General features: G+C 55.0%; 1 protein-coding gene across 1 annotated transcript in view; it reads right to left on the minus strand.

Annotated features, from left to right (window-relative positions):
• LOC121046762 (gamma-glutamyl hydrolase) overlaps nucleotides 1-27,593 on the minus strand; it is a 158,589-nt gene that overhangs the window by 42,405 nt on the left and 88,591 nt on the right. The window lies entirely within an intron of this gene.

A 27,593-nucleotide genomic window follows, 5' to 3' on the forward strand; every position in this document is an offset into this window, starting at 1 on the left:
CTGGAAGCTCAAGGTCGAGGATGCCAGCCGCACGCTGAAAAACGTACACAACGACCTTGGAAAGGCGACGGCGGACAGAGATAGCTGGAAGCTCAAGGTCGAGGATGCCAGCCGCACGCTGAAAAACGTACACAACGACCTTGGAAAGGCGACGGCGGACAGAGATAGCTGGAAGCTCAAGGTCGAGGATGCCAGCCGCACGCTGAAAAACGTACACAACGACCTTGGAAAGGCGACGGCGGACAGAGATAGCTGGAAGCTCAAGGTCGAGGATGCCAGCCGCACGCTGAAAAACGTACACAACGACCTTGGAAAGGCGACGGCGGACAGAGATAGCTGGAAGCTCAAGGTCGAGGATGCCAGCCGCACGCTGAAAAACGTACACAACGACCTTGGAAAGGCGACGGCGGACAGAGATAGCTGGAAGCTCAAGGTCGAGGATGCCAGCCGCACGCTGAAAAACGTACACAACGACCTTGGAAAGGCGACGGCGGACAGAGATAGCTGGAAGCTCAAGGTGGAGGATGCCAGCCGCATGCTGAAAAACGTACACAACGACCTTGGAAAGGCGACGGCGGACAGAGATAGCTGGAAGCTCAAGGTCGAGGATGCCAGCCGCACGCTGAAAAACGTACACAACGACCTTGGAAAGGCGACGGCGGACAGAGATAGCTGGAAGCTCAAGGTCGAGGATGCCAGCCGCACGCTGAAACACGTACACAACGACCTTGGAAAGGCGACGGCGGACAGAGATAGCTGGAAGCTCAAGGTGGAGGATGCCAGCCGCACGCTGAAAAACGTACACAACGACCTTGGAAAGGCGACGGCGGACAGAGATAGCTGGAAGCTCAAGGTCGAGGATGCCAGCCGCACGCTGAAAAACGTACACAACGACCTTGGAAAGGCGACGGCGGACAGAGATAGCTGGAAGCTCAAGGTCGAGGATGCCAGCCGCACGCTGAAAAACGTACACAACGACCTTGGAAAGTGACGGCGGACAGAGATAGCTGGAAGCTCAAGGTCGAGGATGCCAGCCGCACGCTGAAAAACGTACACAACGACCTTGGAAAGGCGACGGCGGACAGAGATAGCTGGAAGCTCAAGGTCGAGGATGCCAGCCGCACGCTGAAAAACGTACACAACGACCTTGGAAAGGCGACGGCGGACAGAGATAGCTGGAAGCTCAAGGTGGAGGATGCCAGCCGCATGCTGAAAAGCGTACACAACGACCTTGGAAAGGCGACGGCGGACAGAGATAGCTGGAAGCTCAAGGTCGAGGATGCCAGCCGCATGCTGAAAAACGTACACAACGACCTTGGAAAGGCGACGGCGGACAGAGATAGCTGGAAGCTCAAGGTGGAGGATGCCAGCCGCATGCTGAAAAACGTACACAACGACCTTGGAAAGGCGACGGCGGACAGAGATAGCTGGAAGCTCAAGGTGGAGGATGCCAGCCGCATGCTGAAAAACGTACACAACGACCTTGGAAAGGCGACGGCGGACAGAGATAGCTGGAAGCTCAAGGTGGAGGATGCCAGCCGCATGCTGAAAAACGTACACAACGACCTTGGAAAGGCGACGGCGGACAGAGATAGCTGGAAGCTCAAGGTCGAGGATGCCAGCCGCATGCTGAAAAACGTACACAACGACCTTGGAAAGGCGACGGCGGACAGAGATAGCTGGAAGCTCAAGGTGGAGGATGCCAGCCGCATGCTGAAAAACGTACACAACGACCTTGGAAAGGCGACGGCGGACAGAGATAGCTGGAAGCTCAAGGTCGAGGATGCCAGCCGCATGCTGAAAAACGTACACAACGACCTTGGAAAGGCGACGGCGGACAGAGATAGCTGGAAGCTCAAGGTGGAGGATGCCAGCCGCATGCTGAAAAACGTACACAACGACCTTGGAAAGGCGACGGCGGACAGAGATAGCTGGAAGCTCAAGGTGGAGGATGCCAGCCGCATGCTGAAAAACGTACACAACGACCTTGGAAAGGCGACGGCGGACAGAGATAGCTGGAAGCTCAAGGTCGAGGATGCCAGCCGCACGCTGAAAAACGTACACAACGACCTTGGAAAGGCGACGGCGGACAGAGATAGCTGGAAGCTCAAGGTGGAGGATGCCAGCCGCATGCTGAAAAACGTACACAACGACCTTGGAAAGGCGACGGCGGACAGAGATAGCTGGAAGCTCAAGGTCGAGGATGCCAGCCGCACGCTGAAAAACGTACACAACGACCTTGGAAAGGCGACGGCGGACAGAGATAGCTGGAAGCTCAAGGTCGAGGATGCCAGCCGCACGCTGAAAAACGTACACAACGACCTTGGAAAGGCGACGGCGGACAGAGATAGCTGGAAGCTCAAGGTCGAGGATGCCAGCCGCATGCTGAAAAACGTACACAACGACCTTGGAAAGGCGACGGCGGACAGAGATAGCTGGAAGCTCAAGGTTGAGGATGCCAGCCGCATGCTGAAAAATGTACACAACGACCTTGGAAAGGCGACGGCGGACAGAGATAGCTGGAAGCTCAAGGTCGAGGATGCCAGCCGCACGCTGAAAAACGTACACAACGACCTTGGAAAGGCGACGGCGGACAGAGATAGCTGGAAGCTCAAGGTCGAGGATGCCAGCCGCACGCTGAAAAACGTACACAACGACCTTGGAAAGGCGACGGCGGACAGAGATAGCTGGAAGCTCGAGGTCGAGGATGCCAGCCGCACGCTGAAAAACCTACACAACGACCTTGGAAAGGCTACGGCGGACAGAGATAGCTGGAAGCTCAAGGTCGAGGATGCCAGCCGCACGCTGAAAAACGTACACAACGACCTTGGAAAGGCGACGGCGGACAGAGATAGCTGGAAGCTCAAGGTGGAGGATGCCAGCCGCATGCTGAAAAACGTACACAACGACCTTGGAAAGGCGACGGCGGACAGAGATAGCTGAAAGCTCAAGGTCGAGGATGCCAGCCGCACGCTGAAAAACGTACACAACGACCTTGGAAAGGCGACGGCGGACAGAGATAGCTGGAAGCTCAAGGTGGAGGATGCCAGCCGCATGCTGAAAAACGTACACAACGACCTTGGAAAGGCGACGGCGGACAGAGATAGCTGGAAGCTCAAGGTGGAGGATGCCAGCCGCATGCTGAAAAACGTACATAACGACCCTGGAAAGGCGACGGCGGACAGAGATAGCTGGAAGCTCAAGGTGGAGGATGCCAGCCGCATGCTGAAAAACGTACACAACGACCTTGGAAAGGCGACGGCGGACAGAGATAGCTGGAAGCTCAAGGTGGAGGATGCCAGCCGCACGCTGAAAAACGTACACAACGACCTTGGAAAGGCGACGGCGGACAGAGATAGCTGGAAACTCAAGGTGGAGGATGCCAGCCGCACGCTGAAAAACGTACACAACGACCTTGGAAAGGCGACGGCGGACAGGGATAGCTGGAAGCTCAAGGTCGAGGATGCCAGCCGCACGCTGAAAAACGTACACAACGACCTTGGAAAGGCGACGGCGGACAGAGATAGCTGGAAGCTCAAGGTCGAGGATGCCAGCCGCACGCTGAAAAACGTACACAACGACCTTGGAAAGGCGACGGCGGACAGAGATAGCTGGAAGCTCAAGGTCGCGGATGCCAGCCGCACGCTGAAAAACGTACACAACGACCTTGGAAAGGCGACGGCGGACAGAGATAGCTGGAAGCTCAAGGTGGAGGATGCCAGCCGCATGCTGAAAAACGTACACAACGACCTTGGAAAGGCGACGGCGGACAGAGATAGCTGGAAGCTCAAGGTCGAGGATGCCAGCCGCACGCTGAAAAACGTACACAACGACCTTGGAAAGGCGACGGCGGACAGAGATAGCTGGAAGCTCAAGGTGGAGGATGCCAGCCGCATGCTGAAAAACGTACACAACGACCTTGGAAAGGCGACGGCGGACAGAGATAGCTGGAAGCTCAAGGTCGAGGATGCCAGCCGCACGCTGAAAAACGTACACAACGACCTTGGAAAGGCGACGGCGGACAGAGATAGCTGGAAGCTCAAGGTCGAGGATGCCAGCCGCACGCTGAAAAACGTACACAACGACCTTGGAAAGGCGACGGCGGACAGAGATAGCTGGAAGCTCAAGGTGGAGGATGCCAGCCGCATGCTGAAAAACGTACACAACGACCTTGGAAAGGCGACGGCGGACAGAGATAGCTGGAAGCTCAAGGTGGAGGATGCCAGCCGCATGCTGAAAAACGTACACAACGACCTTGGAAAGGCGACGGCGGACAGAGATAGCTGGAAGCTCAAGGTCGAGGATGCCAGCCGCACGCTGAAAAACGTACACAACGACCTTGGAAAGGCGACGGCGGACAGAGATAGCTGGAAGCTCAAGGTCGAGGATGCCAGCCGCACGCTGAAAAACGTACACAACGACCTTGGAAAGGCGACGGCGGACAGAGATAGCTGGAAGCTCAAGGTCGAGGATGCCAGCCGCACGCTGAAAAACGTACACAACGACCTTGGAAAGGCGACGGCGGACAGAGATAGCTGGAAGCTCAAGGTCGAGGATGCCAGCCGCACGCTGAAAAACGTACACAACGACCTTGGAAAGGCGACGGCGGACAGAGATAGCTGGAAGCTCAAGGTCGAGGATGCCAGCCGCACGCTGAAAAACGTACACAACGACCTTGGAAAGGCGACGGCGGACAGAGATAGCTGGAAGCTCAAGGTGGAGGATGCCAGCCGCATGCTGAAAAACGTACACAACGACCTTGGAAAGGCGACGGCGGACAGAGATAGCTGGAAGCTCAAGGTCGAGGATGCCAGCCGCACGCTGAAAAACGTACACAACGACCTTGGAAAGGCGACGGCGGACAGAGATAGCTGGAAGCTCAAGGTCGAGGATGCCAGCCGCACGCTGAAAAACGTACACAACGACCTTGGAAAGGCGACGGCGGACAGAGATAGCTGGAAGCTCAAGGTGGAGGATGCCAGCCGCACGCTGAAAAACGTACACAACGACCTTGGAAAGGCGACGGCGGACAGAGATAGCTGGAAGCTCAAGGTCGAGGATGCCAGCCGCACGCTGAAAAACGTACACAACGACCTTGGAAAGGCGACGGCGGACAGAGATAGCTGGAAGCTCAAGGTCGAGGATGCCAGCCGCACGCTGAAAAACGTACACAACGACCTTGGAAAGGCGACGGCGGACAGAGATAGCTGGAAGCTCAAGGTCGAGGATGCCAGCCGCATGCTGAAAAACGTACACAACGACCTTGGAAAGGCGACGGCGGACAGAGATAGCTGGAAGCTCAAGGTCGAGGATGCCAGCCGCACGCTGAAAAAAGTGAAAGCTGTTTACAACTTCCTGTAACGCCGAATTGGAGCGCAGCTCTTGAGGAGGAGGAGTGGAGGGTATATTCCTCCTCCTCCCTCGTGATCATGCCTGCTAGTCCTCCTCCCCTCCTGCTCCCCCTCCCTCTCCTTTACCACCTCCTCGTCCTTCAAGCTCCTCCCCTCCCCTCGCCTCCGCCTCCTCGTCTCTCCTCCCCCCCTCCTCCACCTTCGTACTGCTTTCCTCCTTGCCGCTCAAGCCGGACAATGAGGGGAGGAGGAGAAGGAGGGGGAGGAGGAGGGGGAGGAGGAAGAGGGGGGGAGGAGGAGGGGAGGAGGAGAAGGAGGAGGAGGAGAGGGAGGGGCGCGGTTACGCCGACGCCGACGCCGACGCCGACGGCGACGGCGACGCCGACGGCGACGCCGACGCCAACGGCGACGCCGCTCAGGCTGGAAACGGGCCCCTAAGAGCTGCGCTCTAAAACGTACACAACGACCTTGGAAAGGCGACGGCGGACAGAGATAGCTGGAAGCTCAAGGTCGAGGATGCCAGCCGCACGCTGAAAAACGTACACAACGACCTTGGAAAGGCGACGGCGGACAGAGATAGCTGGAAGCTCAAGGTCGAGGATGCCAGCCGCACGCTGAAAAACGTACACAACGACCTTGGAAAGGCGACGGCGGACAGAGATAGCTGGAAGCTCAAGGTCGAGGATGCCAGCCGCACGCTGAAAAACGTACACAACGACCTTGGAAAGGCGACGGCGGACAGAGATAGCTGGAAGCTCAAGGTGGAGGATGCCAGCCGCACGCTGAAAAACGTACACAACGACCTTGGAAAGGCGACGGCGGACAGAGATAGCTGGAAGCTCAAGGTCGAGGATGCCAGCCGCACGCTGAAAAACGTACACAACGACCTTGGAAAGGCGACGGCGGACAGAGATAGCTGGAAGCTCAAGGTGGAGGATGCCAGCCGCATGCTGAAAAACGTACACAACGACCTTGGAAAGGCGACGGCGGACAGAGATAGCTGGAAGCTCAAGGTGGAGGATGCCAGCCGCATGCTGAAAAACGTACACAACGACCTTGGAAAGGCGACGGCAGACAGAGATAGCTGGAAGCTCAAGGTGGAGGATGCCAGCCGCATGCTGAAAAACGTACACAACGACCTTGGAAAGGCGACGGCGGACAGAGATAGCTGGAAGCTCAAGGTGGAGGATGCCAGCCGCACGCTGAAAAACGTACACAACGACCTTGGAAAGGCGACGGCGGACAGAGATAGCTGGAAGCTCAAGGTGGAGGATGCCAGCCGCACGCTGAAAAACGTACACAACGACCTTGGAAAGGCGACGGCGGACAGAGATAGCTGGAAGCTCAAGGTCGAGGATGCCAGCCGCACGCTGAAAAACGTACACAACGACCTTGGAAAGGCGACGGCGGACAGAGATAGCTGGAAGCTCAAGGTCGAGGATGCCAGCCGCACGCTGAAAAACGTACACAACGACCTTGGAAAGGCGACGGCGGACAGAGATAGCTGGAAGCTCAAGGTCGAGGATGCCAGCCGCACGCTGAAAAACGTACACAACGACCTTGGAAAGGCGACGGCGGACAGAGATAGCTGGAAGCTCAAGGTGGAGGATGCCAGCCGCATGCTGAAAAACGTACACAACGACCTTGGAAAGGCGACGGCGGACAGAGATAGCTGGAAGCTCAAGGTCGAGGATGCCAGCCGCACGCTGAAAAACGTACACAACGACCTTGGAAAGGCGACGGCGGACAGAGATAGCTGGAAGCTCAAGGTGGAGGATGCCAGCCGCATGCTGAAAAACGTACACAACGACCTTGGAAAGGCGACGGCGGACAGAGATAGCTGGAAGCTCAAGGTGGAGGATGCCAGCCGCATGCTGAAAAACGTACACAACGACCTTGGAAAGGCGACGGCGGACAGAGATAGCTGGAAGCTCAAGGTCGAGGATGCCAGCCGCACGCTGAAAAACGTACACAACGACCTTGGAAAGGCGACGGCGGACAGAGATAGCTGGAAGCTCAAGGTCGAGGATGCCAGCCGCACGCTGAAAAACGTACACAACGACCTTGGAAAGGCGACGGCGGACAGAGATAGCTGGAAGCTCAAGGTGGAGGATGCCAGCCGCATGCTGAAAAACGTACACAACGACCTTGGAAAGGCGACGGCGGACAGAGATAGCTGGAAGCTCAAGGTGGAGGATGCCAGCCGCATGCTGAAAAACGTACACAACGACCTTGGAAAGGCGACGGCGGACAGAGATAGCTGGAAGCTCAAGGTCGAGGATGCCAGCCGCACGCTGAAAAACGTACACAACGACCTTGGAAAGGCGACGGCGGACAGAGATAGCTGGAAGCTCAAGGTCGAGGATGCCAGCCGCACGCTGAAAAACGTACACAACGACCTTGGAAAGGCGACGGCGGACAGAGATAGCTGGAAGCTCAAGGTGGAGGATGCCAGCCGCATGCTGAAAAACGTACACAACGACCTTGGAAAGGCGACGGCGGACAGAGATAGCTGGAAGCTCAAGGTCGAGGATGCCAGCCGCACGCTGAAAAACGTACCCAACGACCTTGGAAAGGCGACGGCGGACAGAGATAGCTGGAAGCTCAAGGTGGAGGATGCCAGCCGCATGCTGAAAAACGTACACAACGACCTTGGAAAGGCGACGGCGGACAGAGATAGCTGGAAGCTCAAGGTGGAGGATGCCAGCCGCATGCTGAAAAACGTACACAACGACCTTGGAAAGGCGACGGCGGACAGAGATAGCTGGAAGCTCAAGGTGGAGGATGCCAGCCGCATGCTGAAAAACGTACACAACGACCTTGGAAAGGCGACGGCGGACAGAGATAGCTGGAAGCTCAAGGTGGAGGATGCCAGCCGCACGCTGAAAAACGTACACAACGACCTTGGAAAGGCGACGGCGGACAGAGATAGCTGGAAGCTCAAGGTGGAGGATGCCAGCCGCACGCTGAAAAACGTACACAACGACCTTGGAAAGGCGACGGCGGACAGAGATAGCTGGAAGCTCAAGGTCGAGGATGCCAGCCGCACGCTGAAAAACGTACACAACGACCTTGGAAAGGCGACGGCGGACAGAGATAGCTGGAAGCTCAAGGTCGAGGATGCCAGCCGCACGCTGAAAAACGTACACAACGACCTTGGAAAGGCGACGGCGGACAGAGATAGCTGGAAGCTCAAGGTCGCGGATGCCAGCCGCACGCTGAAAAACGTACACAACGACCTTGGAAAGGCGACGGCGGACAGAGATAGCTGGAAGCTCAAGGTGGAGGATGCCAGCCGCATGCTGAAAAACGTACACAACGACCTTGGAAAGGCGACGGCGGACAGAGATAGCTGGAAGCTCAAGGTCGAGGATGCCAGCCGCACGCTGAAAAACGTACACAACGACCTTGGAAAGGCGACGGCGGACAGAGATAGCTGGAAGCTCAAGGTGGAGGATGCCAGCCGCATGCTGAAAAACGTACACAACGACCTTGGAAAGGCGACGGCGGACAGAGATAGCTGGAAGCTCAAGGTCGAGGATGCCAGCCGCACGCTGAAAAACGTACACAACGACCTTGGAAAGGCGACGGCGGACAGAGATAGCTGGAAGCTCAAGGTCGAGGATGCCAGCCGCACGCTGAAAAACGTACACAACGACCTTGGAAAGGCGACGGCGGACAGAGATAGCTGGAAGCTCAAGGTGGAGGATGCCAGCCGCATGCTGAAAAACGTACACAACGACCTTGGAAAGGCGACGGCGGACAGAGATAGCTGGAAGCTCAAGGTGGAGGATGCCAGCCGCATGCTGAAAAACGTACACAACGACCTTGGAAAGGCGACGGCGGACAGAGATAGCTGGAAGCTCAAGGTCGAGGATGCCAGCCGCACGCTGAAAAACGTACACAACGACCTTGGAAAGGCGACGGCGGACAGAGATAGCTGGAAGCTCAAGGTCGAGGATGCCAGCCGCACGCTGAAAAACGTACACAACGACCTTGGAAAGGCGACGGCGGACAGAGATAGCTGGAAGCTCAAGGTCGAGGATGCCAGCCGCACGCTGAAAAACGTACACAACGACCTTGGAAAGGCGACGGCGGACAGAGATAGCTGGAAGCTCAAGGTCGAGGATGCCAGCCGCACGCTGAAAAACGTACACAACGACCTTGGAAAGGCGACGGCGGACAGAGATAGCTGGAAGCTCAAGGTCGAGGATGCCAGCCGCACGCTGAAAAACGTACACAACGACCTTGGAAAGGCGACGGCGGACAGAGATAGCTGGAAGCTCAAGGTCGAGGATGCCAGCCGCACGCTGAAAAACGTACACAACGACCTTGGAAAGGCGACGGCGGACAGAGATAGCTGGAAGCTCAAGGTGGAGGATGCCAGCCGCATGCTGAAAAACGTACACAACGACCTTGGAAAGGCGACGGCGGACAGAGATAGCTGGAAGCTCAAGGTCGAGGATGCCAGCCGCACGCTGAAAAACGTACACAACGACCTTGGAAAGGCGACGGCGGACAGAGATAGCTGGAAGCTCAAGGTCGAGGATGCCAGCCGCACGCTGAAACACGTACACAACGACCTTGGAAAGGCGACGGCGGACAGAGATAGCTGGAAGCTCAAGGTGGAGGATGCCAGCCGCACGCTGAAAAACGTACACAACGACCTTGGAAAGGCGACGGCGGACAGAGATAGCTGGAAGCTCAAGGTCGAGGATGCCAGCCGCACGCTGAAAAACGTACACAACGACCTTGGAAAGGCGACGGCGGACAGAGATAGCTGGAAGCTCAAGGTCGAGGATGCCAGCCGCACGCTGAAAAACGTACACAACGACCTTGGAAAGTGACGGCGGACAGAGATAGCTGGAAGCTCAAGGTCGAGGATGCCAGCCGCACGCTGAAAAACGTACACAACGACCTTGGAAAGGCGACGGCGGACAGAGATAGCTGGAAGCTCAAGGTCGAGGATGCCAGCCGCACGCTGAAAAACGTACACAACGACCTTGGAAAGGCGACGGCGGACAGAGATAGCTGGAAGCTCAAGGTGGAGGATGCCAGCCGCATGCTGAAAAGCGTACACAACGACCTTGGAAAGGCGACGGCGGACAGAGATAGCTGGAAGCTCAAGGTCGAGGATGCCAGCCGCATGCTGAAAAACGTACACAACGACCTTGGAAAGGCGACGGCGGACAGAGATAGCTGGAAGCTCAAGGTGGAGGATGCCAGCCGCATGCTGAAAAACGTACACAACGACCTTGGAAAGGCGACGGCGGACAGAGATAGCTGGAAGCTCAAGGTGGAGGATGCCAGCCGCATGCTGAAAAACGTACACAACGACCTTGGAAAGGCGACGGCGGACAGAGATAGCTGGAAGCTCAAGGTGGAGGATGCCAGCCGCATGCTGAAAAACGTACACAACGACCTTGGAAAGGCGACGGCGGACAGAGATAGCTGGAAGCTCAAGGTCGAGGATGCCAGCCGCATGCTGAAAAACGTACACAACGACCTTGGAAAGGCGACGGCGGACAGAGATAGCTGGAAGCTCAAGGTGGAGGATGCCAGCCGCATGCTGAAAAACGTACACAACGACCTTGGAAAGGCGACGGCGGACAGAGATAGCTGGAAGCTCAAGGTCGAGGATGCCAGCCGCATGCTGAAAAACGTACACAACGACCTTGGAAAGGCGACGGCGGACAGAGATAGCTGGAAGCTCAAGGTGGAGGATGCCAGCCGCATGCTGAAAAACGTACACAACGACCTTGGAAAGGCGACGGCGGACAGAGATAGCTGGAAGCTCAAGGTGGAGGATGCCAGCCGCATGCTGAAAAACGTACACAACGACCTTGGAAAGGCGACGGCGGACAGAGATAGCTGGAAGCTCAAGGTCGAGGATGCCAGCCGCACGCTGAAAAACGTACACAACGACCTTGGAAAGGCGACGGCGGACAGAGATAGCTGGAAGCTCAAGGTGGAGGATGCCAGCCGCATGCTGAAAAACGTACACAACGACCTTGGAAAGGCGACGGCGGACAGAGATAGCTGGAAGCTCAAGGTCGAGGATGCCAGCCGCACGCTGAAAAACGTACACAACGACCTTGGAAAGGCGACGGCGGACAGAGATAGCTGGAAGCTCAAGGTCGAGGATGCCAGCCGCACGCTGAAAAACGTACACAACGACCTTGGAAAGGCGACGGCGGACAGAGATAGCTGGAAGCTCAAGGTCGAGGATGCCAGCCGCATGCTGAAAAACGTACACAACGACCTTGGAAAGGCGACGGCGGACAGAGATAGCTGGAAGCTCAAGGTTGAGGATGCCAGCCGCATGCTGAAAAATGTACACAACGACCTTGGAAAGGCGACGGCGGACAGAGATAGCTGGAAGCTCAAGGTCGAGGATGCCAGCCGCACGCTGAAAAACGTACACAACGACCTTGGAAAGGCGACGGCGGACAGAGATAGCTGGAAGCTCAAGGTCGAGGATGCCAGCCGCACGCTGAAAAACGTACACAACGACCTTGGAAAGGCGACGGCGGACAGAGATAGCTGGAAGCTCGAGGTCGAGGATGCCAGCCGCACGCTGAAAAACCTACACAACGACCTTGGAAAGGCTACGGCGGACAGAGATAGCTGGAAGCTCAAGGTCGAGGATGCCAGCCGCACGCTGAAAAACGTACACAACGACCTTGGAAAGGCGACGGCGGACAGAGATAGCTGGAAGCTCAAGGTGGAGGATGCCAGCCGCATGCTGAAAAACGTACACAACGACCTTGGAAAGGCGACGGCGGACAGAGATAGCTGAAAGCTCAAGGTCGAGGATGCCAGCCGCACGCTGAAAAACGTACACAACGACCTTGGAAAGGCGACGGCGGACAGAGATAGCTGGAAGCTCAAGGTGGAGGATGCCAGCCGCATGCTGAAAAACGTACACAACGACCTTGGAAAGGCGACGGCGGACAGAGATAGCTGGAAGCTCAAGGTGGAGGATGCCAGCCGCATGCTGAAAAACGTACATAACGACCCTGGAAAGGCGACGGCGGACAGAGATAGCTGGAAGCTCAAGGTGGAGGATGCCAGCCGCATGCTGAAAAACGTACACAACGACCTTGGAAAGGCGACGGCGGACAGAGATAGCTGGAAGCTCAAGGTGGAGGATGCCAGCCGCACGCTGAAAAACGTACACAACGACCTTGGAAAGGCGACGGCGGACAGAGATAGCTGGAAACTCAAGGTGGAGGATGCCAGCCGCACGCTGAAAAACGTACACAACGACCTTGGAAAGGCGACGGCGGACAGGGATAGCTGGAAGCTCAAGGTCGAGGATGCCAGCCGCACGCTGAAAAACGTACACAACGACCTTGGAAAGGCGACGGCGGACAGAGATAGCTGGAAGCTCAAGGTCGAGGATGCCAGCCGCACGCTGAAAAACGTACACAACGACCTTGGAAAGGCGACGGCGGACAGAGATAGCTGGAAGCTCAAGGTCGCGGATGCCAGCCGCACGCTGAAAAACGTACACAACGACCTTGGAAAGGCGACGGCGGACAGAGATAGCTGGAAGCTCAAGGTGGAGGATGCCAGCCGCATGCTGAAAAACGTACACAACGACCTTGGAAAGGCGACGGCGGACAGAGATAGCTGGAAGCTCAAGGTCGAGGATGCCAGCCGCACGCTGAAAAACGTACACAACGACCTTGGAAAGGCGACGGCGGACAGAGATAGCTGGAAGCTCAAGGTGGAGGATGCCAGCCGCATGCTGAAAAACGTACACAACGACCTTGGAAAGGCGACGGCGGACAGAGATAGCTGGAAGCTCAAGGTCGAGGATGCCAGCCGCACGCTGAAAAACGTACACAACGACCTTGGAAAGGCGACGGCGGACAGAGATAGCTGGAAGCTCAAGGTCGAGGATGCCAGCCGCACGCTGAAAAACGTACACAACGACCTTGGAAAGGCGACGGCGGACAGAGATAGCTGGAAGCTCAAGGTGGAGGATGCCAGCCGCATGCTGAAAAACGTACACAACGACCTTGGAAAGGCGACGGCGGACAGAGATAGCTGGAAGCTCAAGGTGGAGGATGCCAGCCGCATGCTGAAAAACGTACACAACGACCTTGGAAAGGCGACGGCGGACAGAGATAGCTGGAAGCTCAAGGTCGAGGATGCCAGCCGCACGCTGAAAAACGTACACAACGACCTTGGAAAGGCGACGGCGGACAGAGATAGCTGGAAGCTCAAGGTCGAGGATGCCAGCCGCACGCTGAAAAACGTACACAACGACCTTGGAAAGGCGACGGCGGACAGAGATAGCTGGAAGCTCAAGGTCGAGGATGCCAGCCGCACGCTGAAAAACGTACACAACGACCTTGGAAAGGCGACGGCGGACAGAGATAGCTGGAAGCTCAAGGTCGAGGATGCCAGCCGCACGCTGAAAAACGTACACAACGACCTTGGAAAGGCGACGGCGGACAGAGATAGCTGGAAGCTCAAGGTCGAGGATGCCAGCCGCACGCTGAAAAACGTACACAACGACCTTGGAAAGGCGACGGCGGACAGAGATAGCTGGAAGCTCAAGGTGGAGGATGCCAGCCGCATGCTGAAAAACGTACACAACGACCTTGGAAAGGCGACGGCGGACAGAGATAGCTGGAAGCTCAAGGTCGAGGATGCCAGCCGCACGCTGAAAAACGTACACAACGACCTTGGAAAGGCGACGGCGGACAGAGATAGCTGGAAGCTCAAGGTCGAGGATGCCAGCCGCACGCTGAAAAACGTACACAACGACCTTGGAAAGGCGACGGCGGACAGAGATAGCTGGAAGCTCAAGGTGGAGGATGCCAGCCGCACGCTGAAAAACGTACACAACGACCTTGGAAAGGCGACGGCGGACAGAGATAGCTGGAAGCTCAAGGTCGAGGATGCCAGCCGCACGCTGAAAAACGTACACAACGACCTTGGAAAGGCGACGGCGGACAGAGATAGCTGGAAGCTCAAGGTCGAGGATGCCAGCCGCACGCTGAAAAACGTACACAACGACCTTGGAAAGGCGACGGCGGACAGAGATAGCTGGAAGCTCAAGGTCGAGGATGCCAGCCGCATGCTGAAAAACGTACACAACGACCTTGGAAAGGCGACGGCGGACAGAGATAGCTGGAAGCTCAAGGTCGAGGATGCCAGCCGCACGCTGAAAAAAGTGAAAGCTGTTTACAACTTCCTGTAACGCCGAATTGGAGCGCAGCTCTTGAGGAGGAGGAGTGGAGGGTATATTCCTCCTCCTCCCTCGTGATCATGCCTGCTAGTCCTCCTCCCCTCCTGCTCCCCCTCCCTCTCCTTTACCACCTCCTCGTCCTTCAAGCTCCTCCCCTCCCCTCGCCTCCGCCTCCTCGTCTCTCCTCCCCCCCTCCTCCACCTTCGTACTGCTTTCCTCCTTGCCGCTCAAGCCGGACAATGAGGGGAGGAGGAGAAGGAGGGGGAGGAGGAGGGGGAGGAGGAAGAGGGGGGGAGGAGGAGGGGAGGAGGAGAAGGAGGAGGAGGAGAGGGAGGGGCGCGGTTACGCCGACGCCGACGCCGACGCCGACGGCGACGGCGACGCCGACGGCGACGCCGACGCCAACGGCGACGCCGCTCAGGCTGGAAACGGGCCCCTAAGAGCTGCGCTCTAAAACGTACACAACGACCTTGGAAAGGCGACGGCGGACAGAGATAGCTGGAAGCTCAAGGTCGAGGATGCCAGCCGCACGCTGAAAAACGTACACAACGACCTTGGAAAGGCGACGGCGGACAGAGATAGCTGGAAGCTCAAGGTCGAGGATGCCAGCCGCACGCTGAAAAACGTACACAACGACCTTGGAAAGGCGACGGCGGACAGAGATAGCTGGAAGCTCAAGGTCGAGGATGCCAGCCGCACGCTGAAAAACGTACACAACGACCTTGGAAAGGCGACGGCGGACAGAGATAGCTGGAAGCTCAAGGTGGAGGATGCCAGCCGCACGCTGAAAAACGTACACAACGACCTTGGAAAGGCGACGGCGGACAGAGATAGCTGGAAGCTCAAGGTCGAGGATGCCAGCCGCACGCTGAAAAACGTACACAACGACCTTGGAAAGGCGACGGCGGACAGAGATAGCTGGAAGCTCAAGGTGGAGGATGCCAGCCGCATGCTGAAAAACGTACACAACGACCTTGGAAAGGCGACGGCGGACAGAGATAGCTGGAAGCTCAAGGTGGAGGATGCCAGCCGCATGCTGAAAAACGTACACAACGACCTTGGAAAGGCGACGGCAGACAGAGATAGCTGGAAGCTCAAGGTGGAGGATGCCAGCCGCATGCTGAAAAACGTACACAACGACCTTGGAAAGGCGACGGCGGACAGAGATAGCTGGAAGCTCAAGGTGGAGGATGCCAGCCGCACGCTGAAAAACGTACACAACGACCTTGGAAAGGCGACGGCGGACAGAGATAGCTGGAAGCTCAAGGTGGAGGATGCCAGCCGCACGCTGAAAAACGTACACAACGACCTTGGAAAGGCGACGGCGGACAGAGATAGCTGGAAGCTCAAGGTCGAGGATGCCAGCCGCACGCTGAAAAACGTACACAACGACCTTGGAAAGGCGACGGCGGACAGAGATAGCTGGAAGCTCAAGGTCGAGGATGCCAGCCGCACGCTGAAAAACGTACACAACGACCTTGGAAAGGCGACGGCGGACAGAGATAGCTGGAAGCTCAAGGTCGAGGATGCCAGCCGCACGCTGAAAAACGTACACAACGACCTTGGAAAGGCGACGGCGGACAGAGATAGCTGGAAGCTCAAGGTGGAGGATGCCAGCCGCATGCTGAAAAACGTACACAACGACCTTGGAAAGGCGACGGCGGACAGAGATAGCTGGAAGCTCAAGGTCGAGGATGCCAGCCGCACGCTGAAAAACGTACACAACGACCTTGGAAAGGCGACGGCGGACAGAGATAGCTGGAAGCTCAAGGTGGAGGATGCCAGCCGCATGCTGAAAAACGTACACAACGACCTTGGAAAGGCGACGGCGGACAGAGATAGCTGGAAGCTCAAGGTCGAGGATGCCAGCCGCACGCTGAAAAACGTACACAACGACCTTGGAAAGGCGACGGCGGACAGAGATAGCTGGAAGCTCAAGGTCGAGGATGCCAGCCGCACGCTGAAAAACGTACACAACGACCTTGGAAAGGCGACGGCGGACAGAGATAGCTGGAAGCTCAAGGTGGAGGATGCCAGCCGCATGCTGAAAAACGTACACAACGACCTTGGAAAGGCGACGGCGGACAGAGATAGCTGGAAGCTCAAGGTGGAGGATGCCAGCCGCATGCTGAAAAACGTACACAACGACCTTGGAAAGGCGACGGCGGACAGAGATAGCTGGAAGCTCAAGGTCGAGGATGCCAGCCGCACGCTGAAAAACGTACACAACGACCTTGGAAAGGCGACGGCGGACAGAGATAGCTGGAAGCTCAAGGTCGAGGATGCCAGCCGCACGCTGAAAAACGTACACAACGACCTTGGAAAGGCGACGGCGGACAGAGATAGCTGGAAGCTCAAGGTCGAGGATGCCAGCCGCACGCTGAAAAACGTACACAACGACCTTGGAAAGGCGACGGCGGACAGAGATAGCTGGAAGCTCAAGGTCGAGGATGCCAGCCGCATGCTGAAAAACGTACACAACGACCTTGGAAAGGCGACGGCGGACAGAGATAGCTGGAAGCTCAAGGTCGAGGATGCCAGCCGCATGCTGAAAAACGTACACAACGACCTTGGAAAGGCGACGGCGGACAGAGATAGCTGGAAGCTCAAGGTCGAGGATGCCAGCCGCATGCTGAAAAACGTACACACCGACCTTGGAAAGGCGACGGCGGACAGAGATAGCTGGAAGCTCAAGGTGGAGGATGCCAGCCGCATGCTGAAAAACGTACACAACGACCTTGGAAAGGCGACGGCGGACAGAGATAGCTCGAAGCTCAAGGTCGAGGATGCCAGCCGCACGCTGAAAAACGTACACAACGACCTTGGAAAGGCGACGGCGGACAGAGATAGCTGGAAGCTCAAGGTCGAGGATGCCAGCCGCACGCTGAAAAACGTACACAACGACCTTGGAAAGGCGACGGCGGACAGAGATAGCTGGAAGCTCAAGGCGGAGGATGCCAGCGACGCGCTGAAAATCGTGTTCATCGACCTTGGAAAGACGACGGCAGACAGGGGGAGCTGGAAGCTCAAGGCGGCGGATGCCAGTTGCCCGCTGAAAAGCGTACGCAAGGACCTTGGAAGGGTGACGGCGGACAGAGATAGCTGGAAGCTCAAGGTGGAGGATGCCAGCCACATGCTGAAAAACGTACACAACGACCTTGGAAAGGCGACGGCGGACAGAGATAGCTGGAAGCTCAAGGTCGAGGATGCCAGCCGCACGCTGAAAAACGTACACAACGACCTTGGAAAGGCGACGGCGGACAGAGATAGCTGGAAGCTCAAGGCGGAGGATGCCAGCGACGCGCTGAAAATCGTGTTCATCGACCTTGGAAAGACGACGGCAGACAGGGGGAGCTGGAAGCTCAAGGCGGCGGATGCCAGTTGCCCGCTGAAAAGCGTACGCAAGGACCTTGGAAGGGTGACGGCGGACAGAGATAGCTGGAAGCTCAAGGCGGAGGATGCCAGCCGCATGCTGAAAAACGTACACAACGACCTTGGAAAGGCGACGGCGGACAGAGATAGCTGAAAGCTCAAGGCGGAGGATGCCAGCGACGCGCTGAAAATCGTGTTCATCGACCTTGGAAAGACGACGGCAGACAGGGGGAGCTGGAAGCTCAAGGCGGCGGATGCCAGTTGCCCGCTGAAAAGCGTACGCAAGGACCTTGGAAGGGTGACGGCGGACAGAGATAGCTGGAAGCTCAAGGCGGAGGATGCCAGCCGCACGCTGAAAAACGTACACAACGACCTTGGAAAGGCGACGGCGGACAGAGATAGCTGGAAGCTCAAGGCGGAGGATGCCAGCGACGCGCTGAAAATCGTGTTCATCGACCTTGGAAAGACGACGGCAGACAGGGGGAGCTGGAAGCTCAAGGCGGCGGATGCCAGTTGCCCGCTGAAAAGCGTACGCAAGGACCTTGGAAGGGTGACGGCGGACAGAGATAGCTGGAAGCTCAAGGCGGAGGATGCCAGCCGCATGCTGAAAAACGTACACAACGACCTTGGAAAGGCGACGGCGGACAGAGATAGCTGGAAGCTCAAGGCGGAGGATGCCAGCGACGCGCTGAAAATCGTGTTCATCGACGTTGGAATGACGACGGCAGACAGGGGGAGCTGGAAGCTCAAGGCGGCGGATGCCAGTTGCCCGCTGAAAAGCGTACGCAAGGACCTTGGAAGGGTGACGGCGGACAGAGATAGCTGGAAGCTCAAGGCGGAGGATGCCAGCCGCATGCTGAAAAACGTACACAACGACCTTGGAAAGGCGACGGCGGACAGAGATAGCTGAAAGCTCAAGGCGGAGGATTCCAGCGACGCGCTGAAAATCGTGTTCATCGACCTTGGAAAGACGACGGCAGACAGGGGGAGCTGGAAGCTCAAGGCGGCGGATGCCAGTTGCCCGCTGAAAAGCGTACGCAAGGACCTTGGAAGGGTGACGGCGGACAGAGATAGCTGGAAGCTCAAGGTCGAGGATGCCAGCCGCACGCTGAAAAACGTACACAACGACCTTGGAAAGGCGACGGCGGACAGAGATAGCTGAAAGCTCAAGGCGGAGGATTCCAGCGACGCGCTGAAAATCGTGTTCATCGACCTTGGAAAGACGACGGCAGACAGGGGGAGCTGGAAGCTCAAGGCGGCGGATGCCAGTTGCCCGCTGAAAAGCGTACGCAAGGACCTTGGAAGGGTGACGGCGGACAGAGATAGCTGGAAGCTCAAGGCGGAGGATGCCAGCCGCATGCTGAAAAGCGTACACAACGACCTTGGAAAGGCGACGGCGGACAGAGATAGCTGGAAGCTCAAGGCGGAGGATGCCAGCCGCATGCTGAAAAGCGTACACAACGACCTTGGAAAGGCGACGGCGGACAGAGATAGCTGGAAGCTCAAGGCGGAGGATGCCAGCGACGCGCTGAAAATCGTGTGCCTCGATTTTGGAAAGACGACGGCAGACAGGGGGAGCTGGAAGCTCAAGGCGGCGGATGCCAGTTGCCCGCTGAAAAGCGTACGCAAGGACCTTGGAAGGGTGACGGCGGACAGAGATAGCTGGAAGCTCAAGGCGGAGGATGCCAGCCGCATGCTGAAAAGCGTACACAACGACCTTGGAAAGGCGACGGCGGACAGAGATAGCTGGAAGCTCAAGGCGCAGGATGCCAGCCGCATGCTGAAAAGCGTACACAACGACCTTGGAAAGGCGACGGCGGACAGAGATAGCTGGAAGCTCAAGGCGGAGGATGCCAGCGACGCGCTGAAAATCGTGTTCATCGACCTTGGAAAGACGACGGCAGACAGGGGGAGCTGGAAGCTCAAGGCGGTGGATGCCAGTTGCCCGCTGAAAAGCGTACGCAAGGACCTTGGAAGGGTGACGGCGGACAGAGATAGCTGGAAGCTCAAGGCGGAGGATGCCAGCCGCATGCTGAAAAGCGTACACAACGACCTTGGAAAGGCGACGGCGGACAGAGATAGCTGGAAGCTCAAGGCGGAGGATGCCAGCCACATGCTGAAAAGCGTACACAACGACCTTGGAAAGGCGACGGCGGACAGAGATAGCTGGAAGCTCAAGGCGGAGGATGCCAGCGACGCGCTGAAAATCGTGTGCCTCGATTTTGGAAAGACGACGGCAGACAGGGGGAGCTGGAAGCTCAAGGCGGTGGATGCCAGCCGCACGCTGAAAAGCGTACGCAACCACCTTGGAAAGGCGACGGCGGACAGAGATAGCTGGAAGCTCAAGGTGGAGGATGCCAGCGACGCGCTGAAAATCGTGTGCATCGATTTTGGAAAGACGACGGCGGACAGGGGGAGCTGGAAGCTCAAGGCGGTGGATGCCAGCCGCACGCTGAAAAGCGAACGCAACCACCTTGGAAAGGCGACGGCGGACAGAGATAGCTGGAAGCTCAAGGCGGAGGATGCCAGCGACGCGCTGAAAATCGTGTGCATCGATTTTGGAAAGACGACGGCAGACAGGGGGAGCTGGAAGCTCAAGGCGGTGGATGCCAGCCGCACGCTGAAAAGCGTACGCAACCACCTTGGAAAGGCGACGGCGGACAGAGATAGCTGGAAGCTCAAGGTGGAGGATGCCAGCTGCACGCTGAAAAGCGTACGCAACCACCTTGGAAAGGCGACGGCGGACAGAGATAGCTGGACGCTCAAGGCGGAGGATGCCAGCGACGCGCTGAAAATATTGTGCATCGATTTTGGAAAGACGACGGCAGACAGGGGGAGCTGGAAGCTCAAGGCGGTGGATGCCAGCTGCACGCTGAAAAGCGTACGCAACCACCTTGGAAAGGCGACGGCAGACAGAGATAGCTGGAAGCTCAAGGCGGAGGATGCCAGCGACGCGCTGAAAATCGTGTGCATCGATTTTGGAAAGACGACGGCAGACAGGGGGAGCTGGAAGCTCAAGGCGGTGGATGCCAGCCGCACGCTGAAAAGCGTACGCAACCACCTTGGAAAGGCGACAGCGGACAGAGATAGCTGGAAGCTCAAGGTGGAGGATGCCAGCGACGCGCTGAAAATCGTGTGCATCGATTTTGGAAAGACGACGGCAGACAGGGGGAGCTGGAAGCTCAAGGCGGTGGATGCCAGCCGCACGCTGAAAAGCGTACGCAACCACCTTGGAAAGGCGACGGCGGACAGAGATAGCTGGAAGCTCAAGGCGGAGGATGCCAGCCGCACGCTGAAAAGCGTACGCAACCACCTTGGAAAGGCGACGGCGGACAGAGATAGCTGGAAGCTCAAGGCGGTGGATGCCAGCCGCACGCTGAAAAGCGTACGCAACCACCTTGGAAAGGCGACGGCGGACAGAGATAGCTGGAAGCTCAAGGCGGAGGATGCCAGCGACGCGCTGAAAATCGTGTGCATCGATTTTGGAAAGACGACGGCAGACAGGGGGAGCTGGAAGCTCAAGGCGGTGGATGCCAGCCGCACGCTGAAAAGCGTACGCAACCACCTTGGAAAGGCGACGGCGGACAGAGATAGCTGGAAGCTCAAGGTGGAGGATGCCAGCGACGCGCTGAAAATCGTGTGCATCGATTTTGGAAAGACGACGGCAGACAGGGGGAGCTGGAAGCTCAAGGCGGTGGATGCCAGCCGCACGCTGAAAAGCGTACGCAACCACCTTGGAAAGGCGACGGCGGACAGAGATAGCTGGAAGCTCAAGGCGGAGGATGCCAGCGACGCGCTGAAAATCGTGTGCATCGATTTTGGAAAGACGACGGCAGACCAGACAGGGGGAGCTGGAAGCTCAAGGCGGTGGATGCCAGCCGCACGCTGAAAAGCGTACGCAACCACCTTGGAAAGGCGACGGCGGACAGAGATAGCTGGAAGCTCAAGGTGGAGGATGCCAGCTGCACGCTGAAAAGCGTACGCAACGACCTTGAAAAGACGACAGTGGACAGAGACAGCTGGAAGCTCTAAGCGGTCGACGCCAGTCGCACGCTGAAAAGCGTCCGCAACGAGCTTGCAAAGACTACAGCGGGCAGGGTAAGCTGGGAGCTCAAGGCAAAGGGTCCCAGGAAAACAGCGATACTCAAATAGATCCCATTGCAGCACAAATAGAGCAACGCTGTGGAGCAAGGAAGGTTTTGGGAGGCAAAAGCACATGATGGCAAGATTGAAAAATTTTGAAGCGCGGCCCATATGGTGGTGTGCAATCTGTTGATGTGTTTGATTGGAAAGGGGGGTGCACAGAAATAAAGACTTTTGTTCTACTGAATTGATTGCCATACGCGTCTTCCTCTTCCCCTTCCCCTCCCATCCCCCCCCCCCCACCCTCTTCCGTCGCCACTGGACACTGGATTAAGCTGGTTTCTGGACCACGAGTGCCGCAAGTCGCCTATACAGTCGTCAGAATAAAGTAAAACGCTACTCCAGAGGCACATACTGCTTCGCACACATGGCACTCGGAAAACATGTCCACACGGCGTTGATTCATGGTTTGTATCCAAGCGTGCGAAGGCACAAAGACGCAGCACTTCGGCGTGCGAAGCAGTGGTGTAGCTAGGCCATCCGGCGCCCGGTGCCCTTAGGTCTTTCGTAGCACTCCCGTTTTTCCATTCACTCCCCTAGATCGCAACTAGAAAAGGGGGGGGGGGGGGTGGATGGCGCCAGAGGTGGCATCCCCCCCCCCCCCGGCCCTTCCATTCACTCCCCGATATCGCAACTAGTAAAGCTAAAGCAGGGGGTAGGCCTTCAGAAGTGGAACACCCCCCCCCCTCGTGACTGGGATGCCTGGTACCCGGTGCCCAAGGACCCCCGACCCCTCCCCCCCCCTCCCCCCCTTTTCCCTTGTTGATATGCCACTGGTGCCAAATAATCTTTGATCACGCCGCGAGCCCGGCGACGCTTGCTTTTGAAAAACTTTTCAGTTGTACTCAGCCAACGTTACTAAAACACTCAGTTGGGAAACTCCCATAGGGACAGCTTTGAAAAAGTGGCCCCAATCTGTCTCCGAGCACCGAGCTAATGACGAACACAACGCCACCATTTCTCCCGCAGCGGCCTCGGGAAGAACTGCACGTGACTTCTATTATGGCTATAAGAACAGATACAGCGGTAAAGGTTACAGGGGTGCCACCCCCGTCTCCCCGGCGGACGCGCCGCGTTCAACTACAGACGTTAAAATGCACGTAGGTCAGGACGTGCTACCTGAAAGGCCCGCTGAGGCATAGTTGTATGGAAACAATATTAATTGTTCCGCAAAGCCTTGCGAACTAAAGATGATAAAAACATCACGCGCCCATCATTTGGTACTAAACTCTAATAAATTTCATACAAAAAGAATCTTTTCCGTTTGTTTTTACGCAAAAACAGGCTTTCAAAAAGCTCAAGGTGACCACAGTACAGACAAACGATAAAGAGTGGCGCTGTTGTCGCATTTAGCTCGGTCTCGGTGGACGCCAGCGGCCCAGGTTTCGACGGCGAGTTTCCCAACTGAGTGTTTTAGTAACGTTGTACTCAGCGGCAAGTCTCACCGCTTACAGTGTTTTAAAAAATTTCTTCGGCGAATGACGACGAACGAATAGAAATCATGTCTTCAGCACGCTGCCGTCAGCCTTTGCAACGCTAGCGAAAACGCTGTTTCGCAGCATGCAAGATGGCCGTCCGGTGGTTGCACTCGCGCTGCAGCGACCAAGCGGGGAAGCGCGATCCATCAATCCTTATTGAGATCAGTGGTATGAACCAGAGCCATGTACACAGAGAGTTTGGTCAATGGGAGGCGCAGGCAGAGCCAGGGCGTGCACCAGACTCAGAAAGTGGGCTTGACATGTTCCCTTGGCCAACCAGAAGCCTGAAAAAATCCCCGAGCGGAGGTAGCGAGAAACTGTTTTAATCAAAGGTATATGTTGGTGTATTGTTTTAATAAGCGCGTAACTGCAAAGTTTTCTTTGCAATTACCTTTTAATTTTCACAGGCGTCGAAGTCGGAAGTCTCTTTTTTGGTTAGTAGTTCCAGTATTAGATATGTAACAAGTCGGCGCTGACTCGGCATCACCAATTGGTGAACAACATAGTTGTGTTCTACAGAATTTACACCAGAAAAAAACAAGCTCTTCTATAACGAGGTTCATTGCGAGAGCATAGACATCCTGTGCGAGCAAACTATAACCAACTTGTTTCGTGCTGTCGATGCGGCCTTGCATTTTTTGCCCCTCAGGTTTTGTAAGGTGGTGTAGACTGAACGGCTGGCCACATAACCCAGGGCCAGAAGGCTCTGTCTTATTTTTTTACAGCCCAGGTCCCCATTGCAGGTATACCACGTTGCAAGTAGGGCGTCTAGTATCCGCTCGCTTGTGAAGATCATCCCAGTTTCCATCCTTGCTGGCTTTAGTGATCGTTGACAGCGTGCTCCTCAGCAGTGTCTTGTTTTCGCATTTGTAAATGTGCTTTGCAGACACGTGATATTAGAAGCAAGCCAGTTGCCTATACATTCCGAAGCGATCCTCTAAGCTGTCAGTTTTCAGCTTGTCCCATGGAGGTCGCACAGTAGCCCGAGTTCACCAAAACAGTATCCGGGATGTGTATTTGACCGCTTCTGCAGGAAACGGAACGAAATTGGAGGAAATCATATTAATCCAAAGAAAGGTAATGTAATCAGAAATGATTATAAAAAATGCATTCTTTAAAGTGTAGTTGAAGTGATTCTGTATTTGAGAGGAAACACTGGCATTGTTTTGATCTAGTATTTTGAATCACGAACATCAAAATTATTTTTGAATTATGTGCCGAATGCGCTATAATAATATTAATGATAATAATAATAATAATGCTTATTGCTGGAGCACATAAGACCAGGTACAGAAACTAATAAGTAATAACAATAATAATGAATCAATCAATGTTTGTTAGCGTGTCCAGGAAGAACTTCGCGGTCTGGTGCTGGCACACCTCAAGCTACAAATTAAGAAAAATACACAAACACAATTTTACACAAGACCCAACAAATGCAGAAGGGTAGCAAAAATAGGAATTCTGCTAGTGAGAATCATCTGTTCGAAGGAAAGTTAAAGTGGGCAAAGTAAATGCGAAGCAGCGAGACATCTGCAACGCACACATATTGTAAAAACAATAAATTTCACAGAGTCGGACATTCAGCAGTTTTCAGTCCTGCTCAAGCATGAACAGGTTTACAATAAATTGATTGAAAGCCCAATAGCACGAGTCAAATATATAGAGTACTTCCGAGTGACGATTACAACATTCAGCCAACCTGAGGATTGGGACTAGTTGATTAAAAGCTCAAGAGATATAAAAAGATGAATGAAGACGTGTATGTGCTCGTGAAACTTCACTTGAGACATGAAGTATGGTGCATCAATTAGGTCGTGCGTGACGACAGAAACAACAAATCTGCTTCCTCCGATTAAAAGCTCAAGAGATATAAAAAGATGAATGAAGACGTGTATGTGCTCGTGAAACTTCACTTGAGACAAGAAGTATGGTGCATCAATTAGGTCGTGCGTGACGACAGAAACAACAAATCTGCTTCCTCCCGACGCCGGTGCGGGCTAAGAAATTTAAAAATATTTAGTGCATCTTCATAATTCTAACGAGGTACATCCTTTTTAAGATAGCGATGCTTCATGATAGAAATAAACTTCTTTTGAACTCGTTCAATCTCCACATAGTTCGTATGGGAAATTCCATTCCACACAACCGATGCGTACTTCAGCTGTGACCTTGCTAGAGTGCAGTACAATGTGAGAAACGCTGGCGGGTTTTTAAACTCTTTCGTAACACGACATGCGGCACCCAAATTGCGGAGAGACGAGTTGACCACCTTGGTTACATGGCCATCGAACCTCAGGCTTGAGTCAAAGATGACGCCGAGATCTTTCATGACATCGACACGAGACAGGATTCCGCCGTGGATATTATATAAACAAGAAGTATTATGCGTCTTACGAGAAAAGGTCATGACCTTAGTTTTAGAACGGTTTAAAAGAAGATCATTATCTAAGCACCACTGGAAGAAAAAACATGCGTCTTCCTGAAGCTTAGTGCAATTCTCTGGCGTCACTATTTTCTTGTAGATTTTTATATCGTCCGCGTATTGAAGAAACATGGAATTTGAAATAACACGGGAAGCAGCATTTACAAAAAAAAATTGAAAACAAAAGGGGACCTAGGACCGATCCCTGAGGAACACCAGAGTATGTCTTGTACAACGAAGATGACGAATCGTTGACACGTACGTAGGTGTTTCTGTTGCACAATGTGCAACAGAAATGCCTTAGAAACGCAACAGAAACGCCTAAGTGGCTGAAGAGCTATTGAATAGCTCTTCCACTCAAATAATGAGCCTCACACACCGTAGGTGGAAAGCTTGCACAATAGCATCATGTGATTAACAACATCAAAAGCCTTACTCAGGTCAAATAACGTCGAGCTGACCCCTGTTACAGACCACCCGAGCTGCGGTCGACATGAAAGTTACAAGATTAGCGGTTATTGATCTGCCAGAGATGATCGAAGCCGTGTTGATCAGGAATTGTTAAGTTGCGAAACTTGAGAGACAGGAATTGATGAACTACCATTTCGAAAAACTTAGAAAATGAAGAAAGACGGAAAATAGGCCGGTAGTTAAGAACATCACCATTATTTCCCGACTTCAAGACCGGATCCACAATGGCGGTTTTCCACATTCTGGGGAATATTCCAGACTTTAACGAGTTATTAAATATTGTGGATAGTATGGGTGTGAACAGTTCATGAAAAGATTTGACAATTGCGGCGGGTATTCCGTCGTAACCAGAAGATAATGTGCCTTTCATTTTCCTCATGCAAAGCTCTACACATTCTTCGTCGACATGGATGCATTTCACCATTTCCCTGAACTCAGATGGGTTGAACGACGCGGTGCATGCGGAGTCCGTACTCTCCTTGTAAACCGATCTAAAATAATCAGCAAACAACTCGGCCACGCACCTCCCATGTCGCCCGATGTCCAGGGGAGTGTCGGACCTGATATTATTTCCACATCGGGGTCTAGCGTATCTCCAGAATTTCTTCGGATTTTTAACCAAATCGGATCCTACCGCAACATGGTGGGTTTTGCGATCGCGCTTTAGAAGCTTCTTACACTGTTTTCTCCAACCCTTAAATTCTGCTTCCCACTCAGGAAGACCGCTTTGCATAAACTTTTTATGAAATAAGTTTTTTCTTTTTTCAGTAGCATCCTTAATTCACGAGAAAATGAGCTAGGAAAAGAAGATCTTTTCTGAGCTCTTAGAGGGATATAGGTATCCACAGCCCCCTGTACAATCCTCGTGAACACAAAAACTTGTTCATTGAGATCAGTGGATTCAAAAATATACGACCAGTCAACAGCCGAGAGGTTCCGAAGTAGTCCCCTGACGAGAAGTTATACGACGCTTGCGGCGGAGAGTCATCAGAGTGACTGCGAGTTGGATAATTATAAATAGAGATCACTACATCAAGCGCGGGGTGGTACATATCCTCAGGCACCATTGGCATTTCACTGTGTCACACGCACACCGTCCGTATTTGAAAAACATAAATCTAAAGCATTACCTTGCTTACTAAGAACAT

Source organism: Ixodes scapularis, unplaced genomic scaffold (assembly GCF_016920785.2).
Source record: "Ixodes scapularis isolate PalLabHiFi unplaced genomic scaffold, ASM1692078v2 PGA_scaffold6__148_contigs__length_123643588, whole genome shotgun sequence".
Taxonomy (NCBI): domain Eukaryota; kingdom Metazoa; phylum Arthropoda; class Arachnida; order Ixodida; family Ixodidae; genus Ixodes; species Ixodes scapularis.